General features: G+C 46.5%; 1 protein-coding gene across 2 annotated transcripts in view; it reads left to right on the top strand.

Moving 5' to 3' along the window:
* The first annotated feature begins 3,306 nt into the window (after nt 1-3,306).
* The window catches only part of LOC122543750 (uncharacterized), a 35,972-nt gene continuing 18,910 nt past the window's right edge, over nt 3,307-20,368 (top strand). For both annotated transcript variants that reach the window (XM_087974203.1, XM_043682508.2), the window contains exon 1: nt 3,307-3,591. The gene's annotated coding sequence lies outside the window, so the exon portion shown is untranslated. The remainder of the gene's footprint in view (nt 3,592-20,368) is intronic.

Below are 20,368 nucleotides of genomic sequence, written 5' to 3'. Positions count from 1 at the left end.
TGTGTGTCGGAGAGAAGGGGACAGTGTGTATGTGAGTGTTGTGTGCATTTGCTTGTTAGAGTGTGGGTGAGTATGATGCGCCAGTATGTGCCTATGAGCGTGTGCATGTGAGTATTAGAGTGTGCATATCTGAGAGAGAGTGTGTGTATTAGAAAGAATCTGTATGAGTTTGATTGTGTGTAAGAGTGTGTGTGTGTGTGCGAATGTATAGTGCAGTGTGGTCACCTGTAATGTAACATGAATCCAAGATCCTATTTGAGGCCATCTCCATGGGTACTAAATCTGGCTATAAGCCTCTGCTTGGTGACTCTGCCTTGCTGTCCTGAAGTCCGCCTTGGAGGATGGTCACCCGAATGTCTAAGGCTGAATGTTCAAAGAGCACACAGTGTGTCAGCAGTCGGTCCATGTGATATTTTATTAATTCCTACTTTGGAAATTGAACTAGTCTGACTAAAGGTTGGGATGCAGACAGACTCTAACCTCATATCTTTAATACGTTGTCTGAGCTGAGAAGTCATATTCTTCATGAAATTTTCAGTTACCTTGGGTATGTAGCTTCAAAGAATATAGTAATGAATTGAAACCTGCATCCCCATGGTAAGTGATTAACGGCTTAACTTCAATCTAAGTTTGTTAAGTGATCTTTGACTACTTGCAAAGGAGTAGTGCTCCAAAAGCTTATACTTCCAAGTAAACCTGTTGGATTATAACCTGGTGTTGAGTGATTTTTAACTTTGTCCACCCGAGTCCAACACCGGTTCCTCCAAATCATGGCTTCATATAACATTTGCTGATGATATCAAAGCAATACGAGTAAAGCTTTCAGCCTATTAGAAACAATAGTCACAGACATGCACGGGTGCGCTTGTAATTCATTAACTTTATTTTGACAAAGCCACAAAGTAGAGATTACATTTCTGCAGTATTTGTCAGACAACATTTCAAGGGAATTTATTGAGAAGGAATGGTTCATAACTCTTGGATTGCTGGATAGCCAATCAACTACCCCTGCAAAGTAATTCTAGGCTGCTAACTGCAGCTCTGGACTTTAGGACTACACCTGATCAACAAGAGCAGACAAAAACTGATATCCATCAATCACTTCAAATGGTAAATTGCCATTAAATGGATAATGTCTTTGCTTCTTTTTCTTTATGCATAGCTATCCTTGCAGGTCTGTGAATAAGTCTGTATTGTGAATAAGCAGGACATCATCACCCCCATAATGAGTGTGTCGATAAATTTACAACATGGATGTTGCAGTCCTTACAAAGCTAAAAGCCCATAAAGGGAGCGGCAAAAGATGCCACGGTAAAACTTGAATCAAAGGATATGAGAAATGGACAAAGTTAAAAAATCATGCAACACCAGGATATGATCTGTGGGATATAGGTAAATTAATGTTTCTTCTGCAGATCTGCAATTCTGCAATTATAATTTCTGATACAGAGTAAATGAGCTCACATCAATGTGTAATTGTTTTAGCCAAGAGCTGAGTCAACAAGAATGGAAACTATGTAAAGGAAATATATAATTGTTTTCGTATCAGTTAAAAATGGTATGTTAGCATGAAACGTGATTGCAAAACAATGGTAGACGTATGGGCAAACAGATAAGAAGTTGTAAGGGGATGACCTCGGCTTGTATAACAGTAGGTAAAAACATCTGTTTCCCACTTGTACAGAGACACAGGAACAAACCCTAATTAAAGAGGTCATAAAGATCAGAGTGGCCTCCGGAGAGGCCCAGATGGAAAGAATATGCCTAACGATGACCTGCAGTGGGATGACGTCAAACGACCTTATGAGGCCAGAGATAAGCATTCTATCACAGACAAGGCCGGATAAGCAGGGATGGTGGGATCAGTCTTAGGGAAGTGAATGATGTAAATGGGGGTGGGGAAACAATGAAATAATGAAAAATATGTAGGAACCCAAATTATATAAATTTCGAGAGTGTGTTGAATTTGGTGTGTTTTTGTCCTCTGCCTTGCCCGGCAGTAGACATTACACCCACCTGCAAGTGTAAAAGTAAAGGACACTACTGATTCAGATTTTTGTCTCGGACTGCAATAATTGAAGTGAGTGAGCTTTGTTTCTCACATGATCCAACAGGTTTATTTGGAAGCGCTAGCTTTCGAAGTGCTGCTTCTTCATTAGGTGATTGTGGAGCAGGACCAGAAGACACAGAATTTATAGCAAGATTACAGTGATATAGTGATACATTGAACATAAATTGTTAAGTCTTTGATCTTTTAGAATGGATTTGAATAGAAAAGATGGAAGACTTAACAATCTAGGTTTGTTCAATGTATCATTGCATCTGTGTAATCGTTCGCTCTTACTTCTGTGTTTTATGTCCTGCTCCGCAACTACGTGATGAAGGAGCAGTGCTCCGAAAGCTCAGTGCTTCCAAATAAACCTGTTTGTCTATAACCTGGTGTTGTGTGATTTTTGACTTTGTCCACCCCAATCTAACACCGGCTCCTGCAAATTGAAAAATGAAGAGAGATGGGTGCTTTACAACTGTGCGACCAGCGCAGAGATGATGAAGTGTTGGGCTTTTTACCCCTGCACCGCAGTGCAGACCCCTCTAACTCCAGCAACAACCTTGACACGATGGGCCAAAGGGCTTTCTCCGCGCTAATTGATCTCCCTGACTCATCGATGAGCTGAAAGACCAATGAGAGGAGAGGGGGCGGGCAACGGCCAGGGCCTGGGCCAGGGCCAGCCAATGGGACTGAATCAGGGGCGGGGCAAACCCGCGCGCGGGGCCAAGGGCTTTGTTCCCCTCTCCCCCCCCCGATGTAACTCTCTGACCCACATTGGGAGGGGGCGGGGCTTGGCCAGGCTCGGCCAATGGAACCGAAGCAGGGGCGGGGCTGGGTCAGGGTCAGCCAATGGAACGGAAGGCGAGGCGGGGCTAATCCGCGCGCTTTGTGTGGGGGGGCGTTGGGAGAAAACGTCCTACGCAAGCGCGCTGTGCGGTTGTGATCGAAGGGTGTGGGAGAAGACGGCAAAGGGGGACAATTGGAACCAGTCTGAGAAGGAGCTCGGAGAAACATCTGGTGTACGCCGCCACGTGCGATTTCCATGCTCCCGGTCCCGACTTTGCTGCAAATGCTAAACGGCCGAGGGCCTCGGGGTGGGGTTGCATTCGCCGGCCATCTTTGTTCGGGGCAACCTGTGGCCGGCGCATGTGGATCGCCATCTTTGTTCGGGGCAGTGCGCTCCCGGGGGACGTTCGGAAGGCGAGCAGTGATACGCGGTGCAAATTCACAGTGTGGTTCGTTTTCTGAATTTATGGGGGTGGGTTGCGATTTGGAAACTCCCTTTGTCAGGGAGGTTGGAAGGCGAGGACTTATGCACGAATTGCAATTTCAGAAATGTTTGTTTATTCTCAATTCCTGTGCCTGGCTGACCATGTACACTCTGTGCGCACTTTCTAAACAGGATAATAGAGCAGCATCCACAGACGGCAAGCTCTGAACAAACTTGCACAGCGAGATCTGCCACAGTTATCCTATTCACAAGGACTTGGATATCACTGGCCTCTGACCGTGGAGTGATAAAGATCTGGGAAGGATTTCAGGTACGGATTTGACTGCAAAAGCACAGGGGTATTGGAAATCCTGCTTAGGCCCACTCCTGGAGTCTTCAGCTCTGGATACTCAGGAGGTTGATCCCATACTGGCTGCCTGAAAAATAATTCAGTTTATCTCGTTCGCTTCTCTGATCTTGGAAGCCCTGCAAGCTTATTTACCTTTGGTGCTGATCGAACTTCCTTTATCTTGCACTCATCTGCACTTCCACCACCCACACAGGCAGTGTATTCTGCATATTATCAGTCACTGCATGAAAAGAAAAGCTTGGTCCATTTATATCTATCAGTTTCTTTCCTCTAATCCGATGCCATCACCCTCTGGAAATAACTTTGCCTGCTTACTTTAGAACATAGAACGTTACAGTGCAGTACAGGCTCTTTGGCCCTTGATGTTGTGTTGACCTGTGAAAATAATCTGATGCCCATCTAATTGACACTGTTCCATTATTATCTATATGTATATCCAATGCCCATTTAAGTGCCCTTAATGTCAGCGAGTCTATTACTGTTGCAGGAAGGCGTTTCCACGCCCCAACTATTCTGAATGACAAAACTACCCCTAATATCTGTCCTAAATCTGTTACCCCTCAATTTAAAGCTCTGTCCCCTCATGTTAGCCTTCACCATCTGAGGGGAAAAAAGTACTTTATTTAAGCATTTTATAATCTTGTACAACTCTATCAACTATCCCAACTACTTTCCTTGAAGGGGAATAATCCAAACCAAATCTTGTGACTAAAACATTTTTCTTCCCAGGAATCGTCTGGTAATTTCTGCCCTGTTATCTTAAGGACATTCGTTCCTGAAGAGTGAGCAGGACACAATACTTGAGTCGTGACCAAACCAGACCTTTATAAACTTTTCCCTGCGTTTGTTCCCATTACCTCTGTTTCTGAAGCCAAGATCCAAAATAGTTTTCAACCTGCTCTCGATATATCCTGTCACCTTTGTAAAGGGTTTTGCACGCATGCTTTGGCCACAGGTTGCCCCCCAAAAAGATGGTAGGGGTGCCCGTTTCTGCATCAGCCCTCAGCCCTGCTCTTTCAATTTGTGCCCTTCAGGATATGTTCACTTGCCCCACTTCTGTTGTGTTTTCTAAAGAAGAATCAACTTTGATATAAAATATTAACTTGCCTTCTCTCCCATTGAATCATAGAGCTTTAAAGCATGGATTGATTAGATTTTAGATTAGATTACATTACAGTGTGGAAACAGGCCCTTCAGCCCAACAAGTCCACACCGACCCGCTGAAGCGTAACCCACCCATACCCTACATTTACCCCTTACCTAACACTATGGGCAATTTAGCATGGCCAATTCACCTGATCTGCACATCTTTGGACTGTGGGAGGAAACCGGAGCACCCGGAGGAAACCCACGCAGACACGGGGAGAATGTGCAAACTCCACACAGTCAGTCGCCTGAGGCGGGAATTGAACCGGGTCTCTGGCGCTGTGAGGCAGCAGTGCTAACCACTGTGCCACCGTGCCGCCCACTGCCACCGTGCCTTTGACACATCATGTTGGCTCTAATCTTCAAGCACCTATCTACCCTCATCCCATTTCCCAACAGCTGGCGCAAAGCCCTGTGTGCTTTGGTTCTTCAAGTGATCATCTGCATACTTAAAACATTGTCATAGTTTCTCCACCAAACTTTCAGGCAGTGAGTTCCAGATACCTCGCCACACTCTGGGTGCAAATGTTCTTCCTTAACTGCCCTTTAAGTTTTCTGCTGTTTACAGCGATTCTATTCCCTCTGCTATTGATCCCTCTACAAAGGGATAACATTGCTTCCTAACTCTGCCCCTCATAATCTTTACACATCCATTGTGTTTCCCCATCCTCACCATCCCCAAAAGCTTTCTCTGGCCTATGAAAAATATATAATTTGTGTGGTCTCCCTTCATAGCTGAAATACTTCATCCCAGGCAACATCCTGATGAATCTTCTCCATACCCCTCCCATTGCAATCTGTCCCCCCTCTAATGCATTTGAATCCTTTCTGTTGTGTGTCAACCAGAACTGCAACTCCCAGCTGTGGCTTAACTGATGTATTATACAGCTTCTTGCCTAATAAATGTAAATATGCCATTAGTGTTTATAACCGCCTTATCCACCTGTTCTGCTGCCTTCAAGGATCTGTACACTTTACCACCAAGTTCTTTCTGATCCTCTGTACTTTCTAAGGTCTGTCTGTTGATCATGTACTCTCTTGTCTTGTTAATTCTCTTAAAATGTATCATAGAATCATAGGAGTTTACAACACAGAGAAACGCCATTCAGCCCATGTTTGTATCTGCCCTTGAATGAGCTATGCAGCTAGTTCCATCCTCCATTCCTGTCTCTGTAGCCTTAAAATTTCACCACTTTCAAATACGTAACCTGCTGTCTTTTGAAATCTCCTTTGGAATCCACCTCCATCACTCTCCCAGGCAGTTCATTCCAAATCATACCAACTGTCTGAGTAAAGAAAGTTTCTCCTTATCTCTCACATGGCTCCCTTCCTGACAGTCTTGAAATTGTGACCCCACCAGTTACTGACAAACCAACTAATGGACCTCCTTTATTCATAATTTTGAATACATCAAAAAGTTACCTCTTAATTTTCTCAGCTCCAAGAAGAATAAGCCCAGTCTCTCTGATTTTTCCTTGCATCTAAAATCCTTCATTCTGGGAAATCTCCATTGCATTTTGTTCCAGGGCTTGAATATCCTTAAGGAGAAAGTGAGGTCTGCAAATGCTGGAGATCAGAGCTGAAAATGTGTTGCTGGAAAAGCGCAGCAGGTCAGGCAGTATCCAGGGAACAGGAGAATCGACGTTTCGGGCATAAGCCCTTCTTCAGGAATATCCTTAAATAAGGTTCCCAGAATGAGTTTGCACATTCTCCCCGTGTCTGCATGGGTTTCCTCTGGGTGTTCCGGTTTCCGCCCACAATCCAAGAATGTGCAGGTTAGGTGTATTGGCCATACTAAATTGCCCGTAGTGTTAGGTGAAGGGGTAAATGTAGGGGAATGGGTCTGGGTGGGTTGTGCTTCGGCGGGTCGGTGTAGACTTGTTGGGTCGAAGGGCCTGCTTCCACACTGTAAGTAATCTAATCTAATCTAAAACGACATACAATATTCCAAAAATGGTGGAACCAATGATTTTTAGAGGTGAAGCACCATATCCTTGCTTTTGTACTCTATGCCTTTAAGTATAAGCCCAAAAGTCCTATAATCCTTCATAATAACTTTTTCAACTTGGCTGGAAACTTTCAGAGAATCATGCACATGAGCCATTTCCCCAACCTTCGTGTCATCAGCAAACCTACCAACCCACTCTTTCACATCCACATCTAAGTCATTTATAAAAATCACAAAGAGTAGAGGTACCAGGACCGATCCCTGCAGAACACCACTGGTCACTGAGCTCCAGGCTGAATGCTTTCCATTTACTACCACCTTCTGTCTTGTATGGGCCAGCCAATTCTGTATCCAGGTAGCCAATTTTCCTGTATCCCATGCTTCCTGAATGAGCCAACTGTGGGGAACTCAAGGACATTGTGAAACTTGTTTTGAGAAGATTTATAAGGATGTTGCCAGGGTTGGAGGATTTGAGGTGTAGGGAGAAGCTGAAAAGGCTGGGGCTTTTTCCCTGGAGCATCGGAGCTATGGGGTGACCTTGTAGAGGTTCATAAAATCATGAGCTTGGATAGGGTAAATAGACCAGATCTTTTGCCTGGGATGGGGAGTCCAGAACTAGAGGGCATAGGTTTAGGGTGAGAGGGGAAAGATATAACAGGGGCCTCAGGGTATTTTGTTCACACAGAGGGTAATACATGTATAGAATGAGCTGCCAGAGGAAGTGGTGGAGGCTGGTACAAATACAGCATTTAAAAGGCATCTGGATGGATATATGAATAGGAAGGGTTTAAAGGGATGTGCGCCGGGTGCTGGTAGGTGGGACTAGATTGGTTTGGGACATCTGGTCGGCATGGACGGGTTGGACCTGAAGGGTCTGTTTCTGTGCTGTACATCTCTGTGACGCTGTGAATCTATCCACTGCTCTTAACTCCATCCATGTGTTTTGTCACAGCCTCAAAGAATTCAGTCTGGAGCTATCTCTAATTAACCCAAATGTCCCTTTGCTGCTATACTCCCTTCAAAGTTTTACATGTATTGTATTGTCTCTCTGTCTTTCTTCGAACAAGGTAACATGACTTCGAATTTCTCAGCATTGAAGGTTGTTTGCCAGGTGTCTGCCCCATTTGGCCGACTTGTCACTGTCTCTCTCAAGTCACTCAGTGTCATCGTCAGTATTCGCTATTCGCCCTTGCTTAGTAGCATCTGCAAATTTAGAGATTTTGCCCTCAACATTAATCTCCAAATTGTTTGTACAAATTAGAAAAAAGTAAAGGTCCAAACACCAGGGAGCACCACTTCCAAATCGTCTCCAATCTGGGAAGTGCCAATCTATATCTACCCTCTGTTTCCTTCCTTTTAGCCAACTTCTCACCCATGCTGCCGAGGACCCATCAATTGCAAACATTTTCTAATTTGGTAACCAATCTGCTATGTAGCACCACATTAAATGCTTTTGGAAAATCTCAAAGAAGCGCCATCCACTGCACGACCCTCCTCAATGCCTGTGCAGCTTCAATTCACTCCGTTAAGTTTGTTAGACGTGACTTGCCCTTGATAAAGCCACATTGACTGTGAGGTATGAGCTTATTATTCTCTAAGTGTATATTATAACCTCCATCAGGCAGGGGAAAGTGAGGACTGCAGATGCTGGAGATCAGAGTCGCGAGGGTGGTGCTGGAAAAGCGCAGCAGGTCAGGCAACATCCGAGGAGCAGGAGAATCGACGTTTTGGGCCACCGGCCCTTCATCAGGAATGAGGCGGAAATGACGATTCCTAATGAAGGGCTTATGTCCGAAACCTCAGTTCTCCTGCTCCTCGCATGCTGCCTGACCTGCTGTGCTTTTTCAGCACCACACTCTCGACTATAACCTCCACCAGTTTTTCAGTTATTGACGTCAAGCTGACAGGTCTGTAGTTCCCAGGGTTGTCCTTGGTCCCATGACTTCAAAGAAGGTTTCAGGATTACATTCAATTTGCCAGCGTCTGCCAAGCCTATCTATTCGGCCTACAGTCTAAGGCTTTCTGCCTCACTATTTGACACAACAGATAATTAGTGCATCATCTGTTAACTTGCTGATCATAGAACATAGAACTGTACTGTGCCGGAATGGGCTCTTGGTCCGGCTTTCCTGATGAACAGCTCTTGCCCGAAACGTCGATTCTCCTGCTCCTCGGATGCTGCCTGACCTGGTGTGCTTTTCCAGCATCTGCAGCCTTTACTTTCTCCTTTGGCCCACGATATTGTGCCGAACATGATGCCAAATTTAACTAATCTCTTCTGCCTGTCCATATCCCTCCATTCCTTGCAATTTTCATGTGCTGAGCTAAAAGTCCCTTAAATGCCCCATTGTATCTGCCTCCAGCACTACCCATGGCAGTGTGCTCTACACTCCTGCCACACTGTGTTTAAAAAAAATCTTGCCCGTCACATCTCCATTCAATTTTCTCCTGCTCACCTTAAAAGCATGCCCCCTAGTTTTAGACATCAAGGGAAAGATTCTGTCTGTCACCCCTATCTATGCATCTCATAATTTTACAGACTTCTATCAAGTCTCTCTTCTGCCTCCGTCATTCCAGAGAAAACTGCCTGCGTTTTTCCAGCCTCTCCTTATAGTTCATGGCCTCTAATCCCGGCAGCATCCTGGTAAACCTCGTCTGCACCTTCTCCAAAGCCTCCACATCCTTCCTGTGATGTGGCGACCAGAAGTGAACGCAATGCTCTTAATTGCGGCCTAACCAAGGTCTTACAAAACTGCAATATGACTTCCTGACTCTTGTACTCAATTCCCTGACCAATAAAGGTGAGCATGCCATCCGCCTCCTTTCCCACCCTATCTACCAGCGTGGCCACTTTCAGGGAGCTATGGATTTGAATCCCAAGATCCCTCTGTAATGCTCAGGGTCCTGCCATTAACTGTAAACCTTTCCTTAACATTCAATCTTATGAAGTGCAGCATCCCATGCTTACAAGGGTTAAACTCAAAGTACAGTTTCTCCACCCATATCTGCAAGTGACCTATATCCCACTGTCTCCTTTGAACATCTTTGACATAATCCACAACTCCACCAATCTTTGTATCATCTGCAAACTTATTAATCCATCCATCCATCTACGTTTTTATTCAAGTCATTTATGTATTTATATATACACACACACAGTATGGATCCCTAGCCCTTCTTCAGGAAAGGCTTATGCCCGAAACGTCGATTCTCCTGTTCCTTGGATGCTGCCTGACCTGCTGCCCTTTTCCAGCAACACATTTTCAGCTCTGATCTCCAGCATCTGCAGTCCTCACTTTCTCTTGTCTATGTGCAGGCCAGTTCTGAATCTGTGTGGCCAAGTGACCGTGGATCAAACTTATTTTAATCTTCCTGATGAGCCTATCATGAGGGACCTTGTCGAAAGCCTTACTAAAATCCGTGTAGGCAACATGCACTGCTCTACATCATCAATCACTTTCATCACATCCTAGAAAAATTCAGTCAAGTTAGTAAGACATGACCACCCCTGCACAAAGCCATGCAAACTGTCCCTAATCAGGCCGTACGTTTCCAAATCTGCATAAATCCTATCCCTAAGAATTCTCTCCAATAGCTTCCCAACCACCACTGTGAATCTCACCAGTCTGTAGTTTCCTCAAATATCTCTTCTTGAACAGAACATTAGACCATAAGACCTTAAGACATAGGAGTGGAAGCAAGCTCATTTGGCCATCCTGTCCACTCCGGCATTTAATCGTGGCTGATTGGCATTCCAATTCCACTTACCCGCACTCTCCCCGTAGCCCTTAATTCCTTGTGAGATCAAGAATTTATCAATCTCTGCCTTGAAGGCACCCAACATCGCGGCCTCCACTGCGCTCCATGGCAATGAATTCCACAGGCCCACCACTCTCTGGCTGAAGAAATATCTGCTCATTTTTCTCACTGTTTAAAAGGTTGTCCAGGCCTGTGTTCTTTTTTTCCAAAGTGCAAGACCTCGCATTTGCTCACGTTGAATTTCATCAGCCATTTCCTGGACCACTCTCCTAAACTGTCTAAATCTTTCTGCAGCCTCCGCACCTCCTCAGTACTACCTGCCTGTCCACCTAACTTTGTATCATCGGCGAACTTCGCTAGAATGCCCCCAGTCCCTTCATCCAGACCATTCATATATAATGTGAACAGCTGCGGCCCCAACACTGAACCCTGCGGGACACCGCTTGTCACCGGCTGCCATTCCGAAAAGAACCTTTTTATCCCAACTCTCTGCCTTCTGTCAGACAGCCAATCCTCAATCCATACCAGTAGCTCATCACGAACACCATGGGCCCTCAACTTACTCAGCAGCCTCCCGAGAGGCACGGTAATAAAGGCCTTTTGAAAGTCTAGATAGATAACAACATCCACTGGGTTTCCCTGGTCTAACCTACTTGTTACCTCTTCAAAGAATTCTAACAGGTTTGTCAGGCATGACCTCCCCTTACTAAATTCATGCTGACTTGTTCTAATCTGACCCTGCATTTCCAAGAATTTAGAAATCTCATTCTTAATTCTATAATTTTACCTACAACCGTAGTTGGACTAATCGGCCTATAATTTTCCATCTTTTGTCTTGATCCTTTCTTGAACAAGAGGTTACAACAGCGATTTTCCAATCATCTGGGACTTTTCTTGACCCCAGAGATTTTTGAAAGATTACAACCAACGTCTCCGCTATTTCATCCGATACCTCCCTCAGAACTCGCGGACGTAGCCCGTCGGGGCCAAGAGATTTATCAATTTTTAGACCTTTTAGCTTTTCTAGCACTTTCTCTTTTGTTATGGCTACCATATTCAACTCTGCCCCTTCACTCTCCTTAATTGTTGGGATATTACTCATGTCTTCCAGTGTGAAGACTGACACAAACGTTCTTCAGCTATTTCCTTATCTCCCATCACTAGCCTTCCTACATCAGTTTGGAGCGGCCCAATTCCTACTTTTACCTCTCGTTTGTTTGTTATGTATTGAAGGAAACATTTACTATCATCCCTAATACTACTGGCTTGCTTACCTTCATATTTGATCCTCTCCTTCCTTATTTCTCTCTTTCTTATCCTCTGTTTTTGTGGTCTTCCCAATCTTCTGATTTCCCAGTGCTCTTGGCCACTTTATTAGCTCTCTCTTTTTCTGTGATACATTTCCTGACTTCCTTTGTCAGCCATGGCTGTCTAATCCCACCCCCGGATAATCTTTCTTTTCTTTGGGAAGAACCTCTGTACAGTGTCCTCAATTACACCCAGAAACTCCTGCCATTGTTGCTCTACTGTCTTCCCCGCTCGGCTCTACTTCCAGTCGATTTTCGTCAGTTCCTCTCTCATACCCCTGTAATTACCTTCATTTAACTGTAACACCATTCCATCTGACGTTGCCTTCTTGCTTTCAAACTGCAGACTGAACTCTGCCATATTATGGCTGCTGCCTCCTAAGTGTTCCCTTACTTTAAAGCTCTTTTATAAAGTCTGGCTCATTACATAGTACTAAGTCCAGAATAGCCTGCTCCCTTGTGGGCTCTATCACAAGCTGCTCCAAAAAAGCCATCCTGTAAGTAATCCATGAATTCCCTTTCTTAGGGTGCACCGGCCACGTTACTCACCCAGTCCACCTGCATATTGAAGTCCCCCATGATCACCGTGACCTTGCCTTTCTGACATGCCTTCTCTATTTCCTGGTCCCTGGTCCTGACCACTGCTGGGAGGTCTGTACGTAACTCCCATTATGGGTTTTTTTTGCCTTTGTGGTTCCTTGACCGCACATCATCTGACCCTATGTCATTCAGTGCCATAGATTTAATCTTATTCTTAACTAACAAGGCAACCCCGCCCCCTCTGCCCCGTCTTTTCGATAAGTTGTAAATCCTTGGCTGTTTAACTGCCAGTCCTGAACCCCCTGCAGCCACGTCTCTGTGATGCCTACCACATCCTAATCATTCACGATGATTTCTGCTGTTAATTCATCTGCTTTGCTATGAATACTACGGGCATTTAGAAGCATCTTAATGTTAATTTTCTTATCCTTTCCATCATCTCTAGTTGAATGTCCTCAGTTATCCTTCCTTTTTGCTCCTAGACTGCCTTGAACTGAAACCCTGCACACATGCTAACCTGCTGCTTATCTTTCTACCTGATTCCATACTCTCTGTTGCTCTCCCTTTCCCTTCCCCTGACTCACAAGTTTGAAGTCCTAGTGACCACCCTATTGATCCTTTTCATCAGAACGCTGGTTCCAGATCGGTTCAGGTGGAGGCCGTCCCATCGGTACAGATCTCCCCAGTTCCAAAACTGATGCCAATGACCCATGACATGGAATCCTTCTTTCCCACACCAATCTCTTAGCCATGTTGTTACTTCCCTAATTTTCTTATCCCTATGCCAATTAGCACGTGACTCGGGCAGTAATCCAGAGATTATTACCCCTGAGGACCTGCTCTTCAATTTCCGTCCTAGTGCTTGATAATCCCCAAACAGATCCTCCTTCCTAGCCTTGCCGATGTCATTAATGCCAACGTGGACCACAACTGGATCCTCTCCCTCCTGCTCAAACATTCTTTCAAGCCGGTTGGAGATGTCCTACATCCTGGCACCGGGCAGGCAACACACCATGAGGGACTCCCGATCCGGCTCACAAAGGATACTATCTGTCCCCCTAATTATAGAATCCCCTACAACAACAACTTATCTGCTTGCTCCCCTGTTGAATGCCTTCTGCACCATAGTGCTGTGGTCAGCTGGCTCATCCTCCCCACAGCCCTTTCCCTCATCCATACGGGAATAAAGAATCTCATACCTGTTGGACAAGGTCAAGGGCTGAGGCTCCTCCACTCCCGAACTCCGAATCCCCCTACCTGCCTCACTTACAGTCACACCCTGTTGTTCCTGATCATGAACTGAGTTTGAATTACTTAATCTGCTCAGAGGTACTTGCCAAACCTCCAGGATGTCTCCAGTGGCTGGTGAGGATACAAAGGTGTTGGTCAAGGACCCAGCAATCTCCTCTGATGCCCCCCTCAATAACCTGGGGTAGATACCCTCAGGCCATGGGGACTTATCCACCTCTTAATGCTCTTCAAGAGATCTGACACACTTCTGTCATGAACTCAAAAGTGCCCTGGCATATTAGTAAGCTCCACACATAATTCACTATCCTTCAAATCTGTTTTCTGGATTAATTCCGTTGTTAGGTATTTATTTAGGATCTCAATATACATTCTCTGCCTCCAAGCACAAGTGCCCTCCTTTATCCTTGAGTGGTCCTACTTTATCCCGAGTTATCTTCTTCGAGTCACAGAGATGTACAGCACGGAAACAGACCCTTCGGTCCAACTTGTCCACGCCGACCAAATATCTTAACCTCGTCTAGTCCCATTTGCCAGCACTTGGCCCATATCCCCCCAAACCCTTTCCTATTCATGTGCCCATCCAAATGCTGTAATTGTACCAGCCTCCACCACTTCCTCTGGCAGCTCATTCCATACACTTACCACCCTCTGCAAGAAAAAGCTGCCCCTTAGGTCACTTTTATATCTTTCCCCTCTCACCCTGAACCTATGCCCTCTAGTTCTGTACTCCCCCGCCCCAGGGAAAAGACCTTGTCTACTTGCCCTATCCATGCCCCTCATGATTTGTCAGGACACCCCTCAGCCTCCGACATTCCAGGGAAAACAGCCCCTCATTCTCCACGTCTGTCTCGAAGCCTTGCAATTCTGTTGAACCCTACTTGCCAAGGCCCTTTTTTTTAGATTAGATTAGATTACAGTGTGGAAACAGGCCCTTCGGCCCAACAAGTCCACACCGACCCGCCGAAGCAAGAATACCCCTACCCCTTACCTGACACTACGGGCAATTTAGTACGGCCAATTCACCTGACCCTGCACATCTTTGGACTGTGGGAGGAAACCGGAGGACCCGGAGGAAACCCACACAGACACGGGGAGGACGTGCAAACTCCACACAGTCAGTCGCCTGAGGCGGGAATTGAACCCGGGTCTCTGGCGCTGTGAGGCAGCAGTGCTAACCACTGTGCCACCGTGCCCCCTTTCTTGTGCTAATTCCCAGCTTGATTAGTTTGCTGCTTTCCTTAATTTCCCCATTGTCCCTGCTTGGTTTTAGCTTCCGAAACCATGCATGTGCTTCTTTTTTGCCTGATTTCCAAGCATCCTCATTATCCACAGGCCCCTTTACCTTGCTATCCTTGTACTTCCACCTTACTGGACAATGCCATTCTTGAACACTTCCCAACATTAGGTACTTGCCAGTCCATCAGGACATCTCCAGTGGCTAGCGAGGATCCAAAGGTGTTGGTCAAGGACCCAGCAATCTCCTCTGATGCCCCTCTCAATCACCTGGGGTAGATACCCTCAGGCCATGGGGACCTATCCACCCCTTAATGCTCTTCAAGAGATCTGACACACTTTCATGAACTCAAAGTGCCCTGGCGTATTAGTATGCTCCACACAAACTTCACTATCACTGCCTGAACAGTTCCCACGTGTGGACTTGCCTGATAACAGCTCCTGCCTAATACTCATGTAATTTGCCCTGCCCCAATTTTGTAGCATCCCGCAGGGTCCAGACTTATTCCTGTTCACAGCTGTCTTAAACAGAAACCTAAGGGGTTGTGATCAATGTTTTCATAATGCTCTCCCACTGAAAGGTCAGTCACCTGGCCAGGCTCATTAGTCAATACAAGGCCCTGTGTGGGTGCCTTCTCGAGTGGACTATCCACATACGGTTTCGAGAAACCCTCTTGCTTGCACCTGACAAATTCCGCCCCATCTAAGCCACTTACTCTGTGAGAGTCCCCAGTCAATATTGGGGAAGTTAAAGTCACCCACTTGACAACTCTTTTTATTGCACCTTTCTGTAGTTTGCCTACATATTTGTTCCACAATCTCTCTGCTGTTGAGGGCCTATAGTATAACCATCTCACCGTGACTGCACCAATCGTATTTTTGAGCTCTTCCCAGATTGCTTCACAGGATGAGCCCTCCAGTACGTCACCTCTGAGTGCAGATGTGACATTCTCCCTAACTAGTAATACAACTCCTCCACCTCTTTTACCTCCCTCTCAATCTCGGCTAAAACAACGAAACGTTCAGCAGCCAGTCCTGTCCCTCCCTCAACCAAGTCTCTGTAATGGCCACAACATTACCGTCCAATGTAGTAATCCATGCTCTAAGCTCATCTGTTCTACCTGTGATGAGGGTGGCACGGTGGTTAGTACTGCTGTTGCACAGTGCCAAGGACCTGGGATCGATTCCAGCCTCGGGTCACTGTCTGGGTGGAGTTTGCACATCCTCCCCGTGTCTGCGTGGATTTCCTCCGGGTGCTTCAGTTTCCTCCCACAGTCCAAAGACGTGCACGTCAGGGTGGATTGGCCGTGCTAAACTGTCCATCGTGTCAGTTAGGTGAGTTAATCAGAGGAATAGGGTCGGGGGAATGGGTCTGGCTGGGTTACTCTTGGGAGAGTCGGTGTGGACTTGTTGGATCAAATAGCTTGTTTCCACATGTCAGCACGTTGGTACCATTGTTTTCATGTACCTTAGTCTGCCTGTCCTTTCTTTCTGAATTACTGGTCTTAGCATCTCCCTTCCCCCTCAATCCCTCCGCACTCTGACCTGTTACTCCCAACCTCCCAAACTGACGCTCTTGTACAGGTCACCTCTGCCCCAGAAGAGGTCTCAATGATCCAAACAGCCTGAACCCTTGCACCAGCTCCTTCGCCATGCATTCATCTGTTCTATCTTTCTATTCCTCGCCTCCCTATCATGTGGTACTGCTCGTAACCTAGAGATTACTACCCTGGAGGTCCTGCTCTTCAGCCTCTTTCCTAACTCCCTGTACTCTCCCTACAGGACCTCCTAACTCCCTGTAATCACCCTGCAGGACCTCATCCCTCTTTCTGCCAATGTAGTTGGTACAAATGTGCACCACAACCTCTGGCCGCTCACCCTCCCCCTTAAGAATTTCACGCAACTGCTCAGAGGTGTCCCTGACCCTGGCACCAGGGAGGTGACAGGAGTCTCGGACATGACAACAGAAATGCCTGAGTGACCAACCATGGGTCACTCGCTCAGACCTTACACAACCCTGCTCTCCAGCAGAGCCAGTTTAGATTAGATTAAATTCCCTACAATATGGAAACAGGCTCTTCGGCCCAACAAGTCCACACCGACCCTCCGAAGAGAAACCCACCCCTCCATGTTTACCCCTGACTAATCCACCTAACACTACGGGCAACGTAGCATGGCCAATCCCCCCCTAACCGGCACATCTTTGGAGTGTGGGGGGAAACCGGAGCACCCGGAGGAAACCCGTGTGGACATTGGGAGAATGTGCAAACTCCACACGGACAGTTGCTGGAGGCAGGAATTGAACCCGGGTCCCTGGCGCCGTGAGGCAGCAGTGCTAACCACTGAGCAACCGTACTGCCCTGGCCTGGCTGCTGTTGTTACCCTCCCCTGAGAGAGTATTCCACCCCCCCCAACCCTATCCGAAACGGCATTCCTGTTACAGCGGTGCAATAACCACAAGAGACTCCTGCACTAACTTCCCGCCTCTCCTGGTGGTCATCCGTCTCCCTGACTGAAGCTGCAGTGTGGCCACCTCCCTGTAACTAGTGTCCATCACTCACTCTGTCCCCTGCACGCTCCTCGGTGTATCTGGCTGAGCAACACCGTGTGTGAGGACCTGCATTCGGTCACCCTTGCTGCATGCATTGTCGTAAGGGACATGAGACCCTTCCCTGATCTCTCCTGCATCAAGCAGGAGGAGCACACTCCTGCCCCTGACTGCCATCTCTGCTCCTGTGCACGAATACAGACAAAAAGAATCTTACCTTGCCTGAACCTTCCTTGCTCACTGAAGCCCAGTATTCAACAAGCCCGCATATATCCCAACTCGCTCCGCTGACCGGTTCCTCAAATTACAGTGCAATCTTTACAAGCAGACCAAACACCCTCCAAGCTGCAACAAAACTGCCCAACTTCTCTCAATGTCTGTTTTTTTTTTCTTGGTTAGAGTGGGAAGGATGGAAACACTAATGTTTGGGGCTCGCCATGGTGTCCTTCCTTGCTCTGCTGATCAGTCACGACAACTGTTGCCAACTTCTCCTCATGATGCTCGGTGACGTCTCTCTGTCGTCCCCTATTGGGTGGGAGCATACAGTGTTTTAATTTAGTGTATTGCATCTGTGTCTTCAACATATTATTGAAGAGAGTTGTTTCCTTAGGTAATGCCGACATTCTCTACCCGATAATGAGGGTAGGGTCCTGTCCCTGGGTTTATTACAACCATCGTCCGAACCATCCTGACACTTCTGATATTACCAGCCTTACAATTCGGGACCACTGGGTAGACCCTCGTTTGCCCTTTCTGTCTTGAGACTCTAAATCTCCTGGTCGTTTTTTTTTTTCCGAGCACCCATGTTGTGCGTGTGCAAGTGTGAGACACAGTGAAAGACGACGGGGGTACAAATCTTTATTCCGTTTCCACCACCAGGAAGAAAGGAAACAGCTGAGCGGCCAGTGACAAGCAGTGCCCTTCTCAGAGGGAAATGCTGAGCGATCAAACCGTGAAGGGGAGGACAAGGATTAAATCAAAATAGAGTTGGACGGGGTAATAATACACTCCATTCCGTTTGTCCTTTTAATGGACAATTGCCAAACGTCCCCTTAAATTGAATGAATTGTGCCAATTGAGTGCTATTGACCCAATGACGTACCTCAATCCTGTACATTTGATTCAAGTTGTCTTGCTTGCCTATCATCCAAAGTCCATAGGTGTGGGATAGTTGGTTTTGTTGAAGATTTGTGGTGTCCCCTCAATGAAAATAGTCTCAGTATCTTCATCAACTGTATCTTTACTGTCTTCTTCCTCAGCCCGACTTGTTCCATTTGAGTTTCTTCAGCTCGCACCATTAATTCTCTCATCATCTCTTTCAGCTTTTGTACATTTTCATTTACCGCAACCCCCCATGTATCTACAGAAAACACAGTAGGTCATGCAGCGTCCGAGGAGCAGGAGAGTGGACATTTCGGGCAGGAGCCCTTCATCAGGCTTCTCGGATGCTGCCTGACCTGCTGTGCTTTTCCAGCACCCCACACACTCCACCCCGATCGCCAGCATCTACAGCCCTCACTTTCTCCTACAGAAAATGCAGGATTAGCTCCCGTCACAATGTCCATTCAGTGTCGCCCTTTTGTGTCTCATGAAAGTGTGGTGTTCTCTGAATTTAGTGGTTCCCATGGCATCAGCAGCTTTGCACAATACTACATTGGTTAACATCGTGAACGTTTTCATTCGCCAATCTGAACGCTATTCCGGCACCTGGATCCCGGAAACACTAATCTGAACGGATAAGATCTCGTGGTTTACATTAGAATACGATATCTCTCCTTCATTTAACAACCCTGACCCATTGACTGTTCCCTCTGTTAGGATTGGACACTTTAATTCCCTCCGGTTGTAGGAGAGGGAGTAGGACTGGAGTTGGCAGGGACGGGAGGGAAACACCATGATAGTGCTGGGCCCCCACATCATGTGTCATATCCATGAACTGCTGCCTTCTCCCAGTCACATTTAATTAATGGTCGTCCATTTAGGGGGAGCCCAAAGGTGCTTCCACCCATGACTTCAAGTTCCTTCCTCAACATGCACCGAGCGGCTCTGTCCATCGGACATTACACACAGGCACACGTACGCGTGCGCACACACAGATGCACAGCTGCGTACACGGTCACAGACAATGTCTTTCCCTGGAAATACCATTAACCTTGCATTAAAATACATCCTTTCCATATTTGGGAGCGTGTTCACAGGTCATGTTATACAAAGCCCTGCTGTTTGTAAATTCATTGATGTCATTCCTGCTGGTCAGGTGTTCTCCTCCAGTCATTCCTTTCAGTGCCATGCTCATCCTTCGGAATATTATAGCCCCAATCCACAGCCACTGAGGTCCCTTCATCTTTGATTCCTTCTCTGCTCTGGAAATTAAACCTCAGCAACGAAGGGGTCACTTGATACTTGACTTGCCTGTTTTCCTTGCCTCGTGGAGGACACTCTTCTGTGTAGACCAATTTGGCCTGGATAGCCAGGAGTTATAGTTATATTCTTACCATCTCTATCTTTCATACAATTACAGTGTGGAAGCGGACCATTTGGCCCGTCAAGTCCACACCAACCCTCCAAGTAGCATCCCACTAGACCCAGCACCCTACCCTATAATCTGTTCTCTTTTTTCTTGTTTGTGTTTCATTTGGTAATCTTGCCAATAAATCCTGTATCTCTTGGGTATCATTGACGTTTTCCCTTTGCATTGGGTTTTCATTTCCACTAGACTGTGTCCAGTCATGAAACCGTCTTAAAAAATATACCATAATTCCTGAAAATAATAATATAATTCCTGAAGCTCCAAATAATAGTTGAGTCTGATTTTGTATGCTTTGATTTTCGTGCCAACCACTCCTTGTATCCGAATTTTACGCTTCGTGTGTGGTCGGTCTCACGCTGACACTCCTGCCTCTGCACCACCTACTCCTCGCATGCCCACCCCAGCTGCTGCCTTTACCCACAGGGGACCATCAGCCTCCTTTACCGAGGGCTGCTGTTACCCGTGGTGGGGGGAGG

The sequence above is a fragment of the Chiloscyllium plagiosum genome, unplaced genomic scaffold (assembly GCF_037043375.1).
Source record: "Chiloscyllium plagiosum isolate Xiang-an unplaced genomic scaffold, Cpla_swu_hap1 HiC_scaffold_27, whole genome shotgun sequence".
Lineage (NCBI taxonomy): Eukaryota > Metazoa > Chordata > Chondrichthyes > Orectolobiformes > Hemiscylliidae > Chiloscyllium > Chiloscyllium plagiosum.
This window is presented reverse-complemented; position numbering and strand designations above follow the sequence as displayed.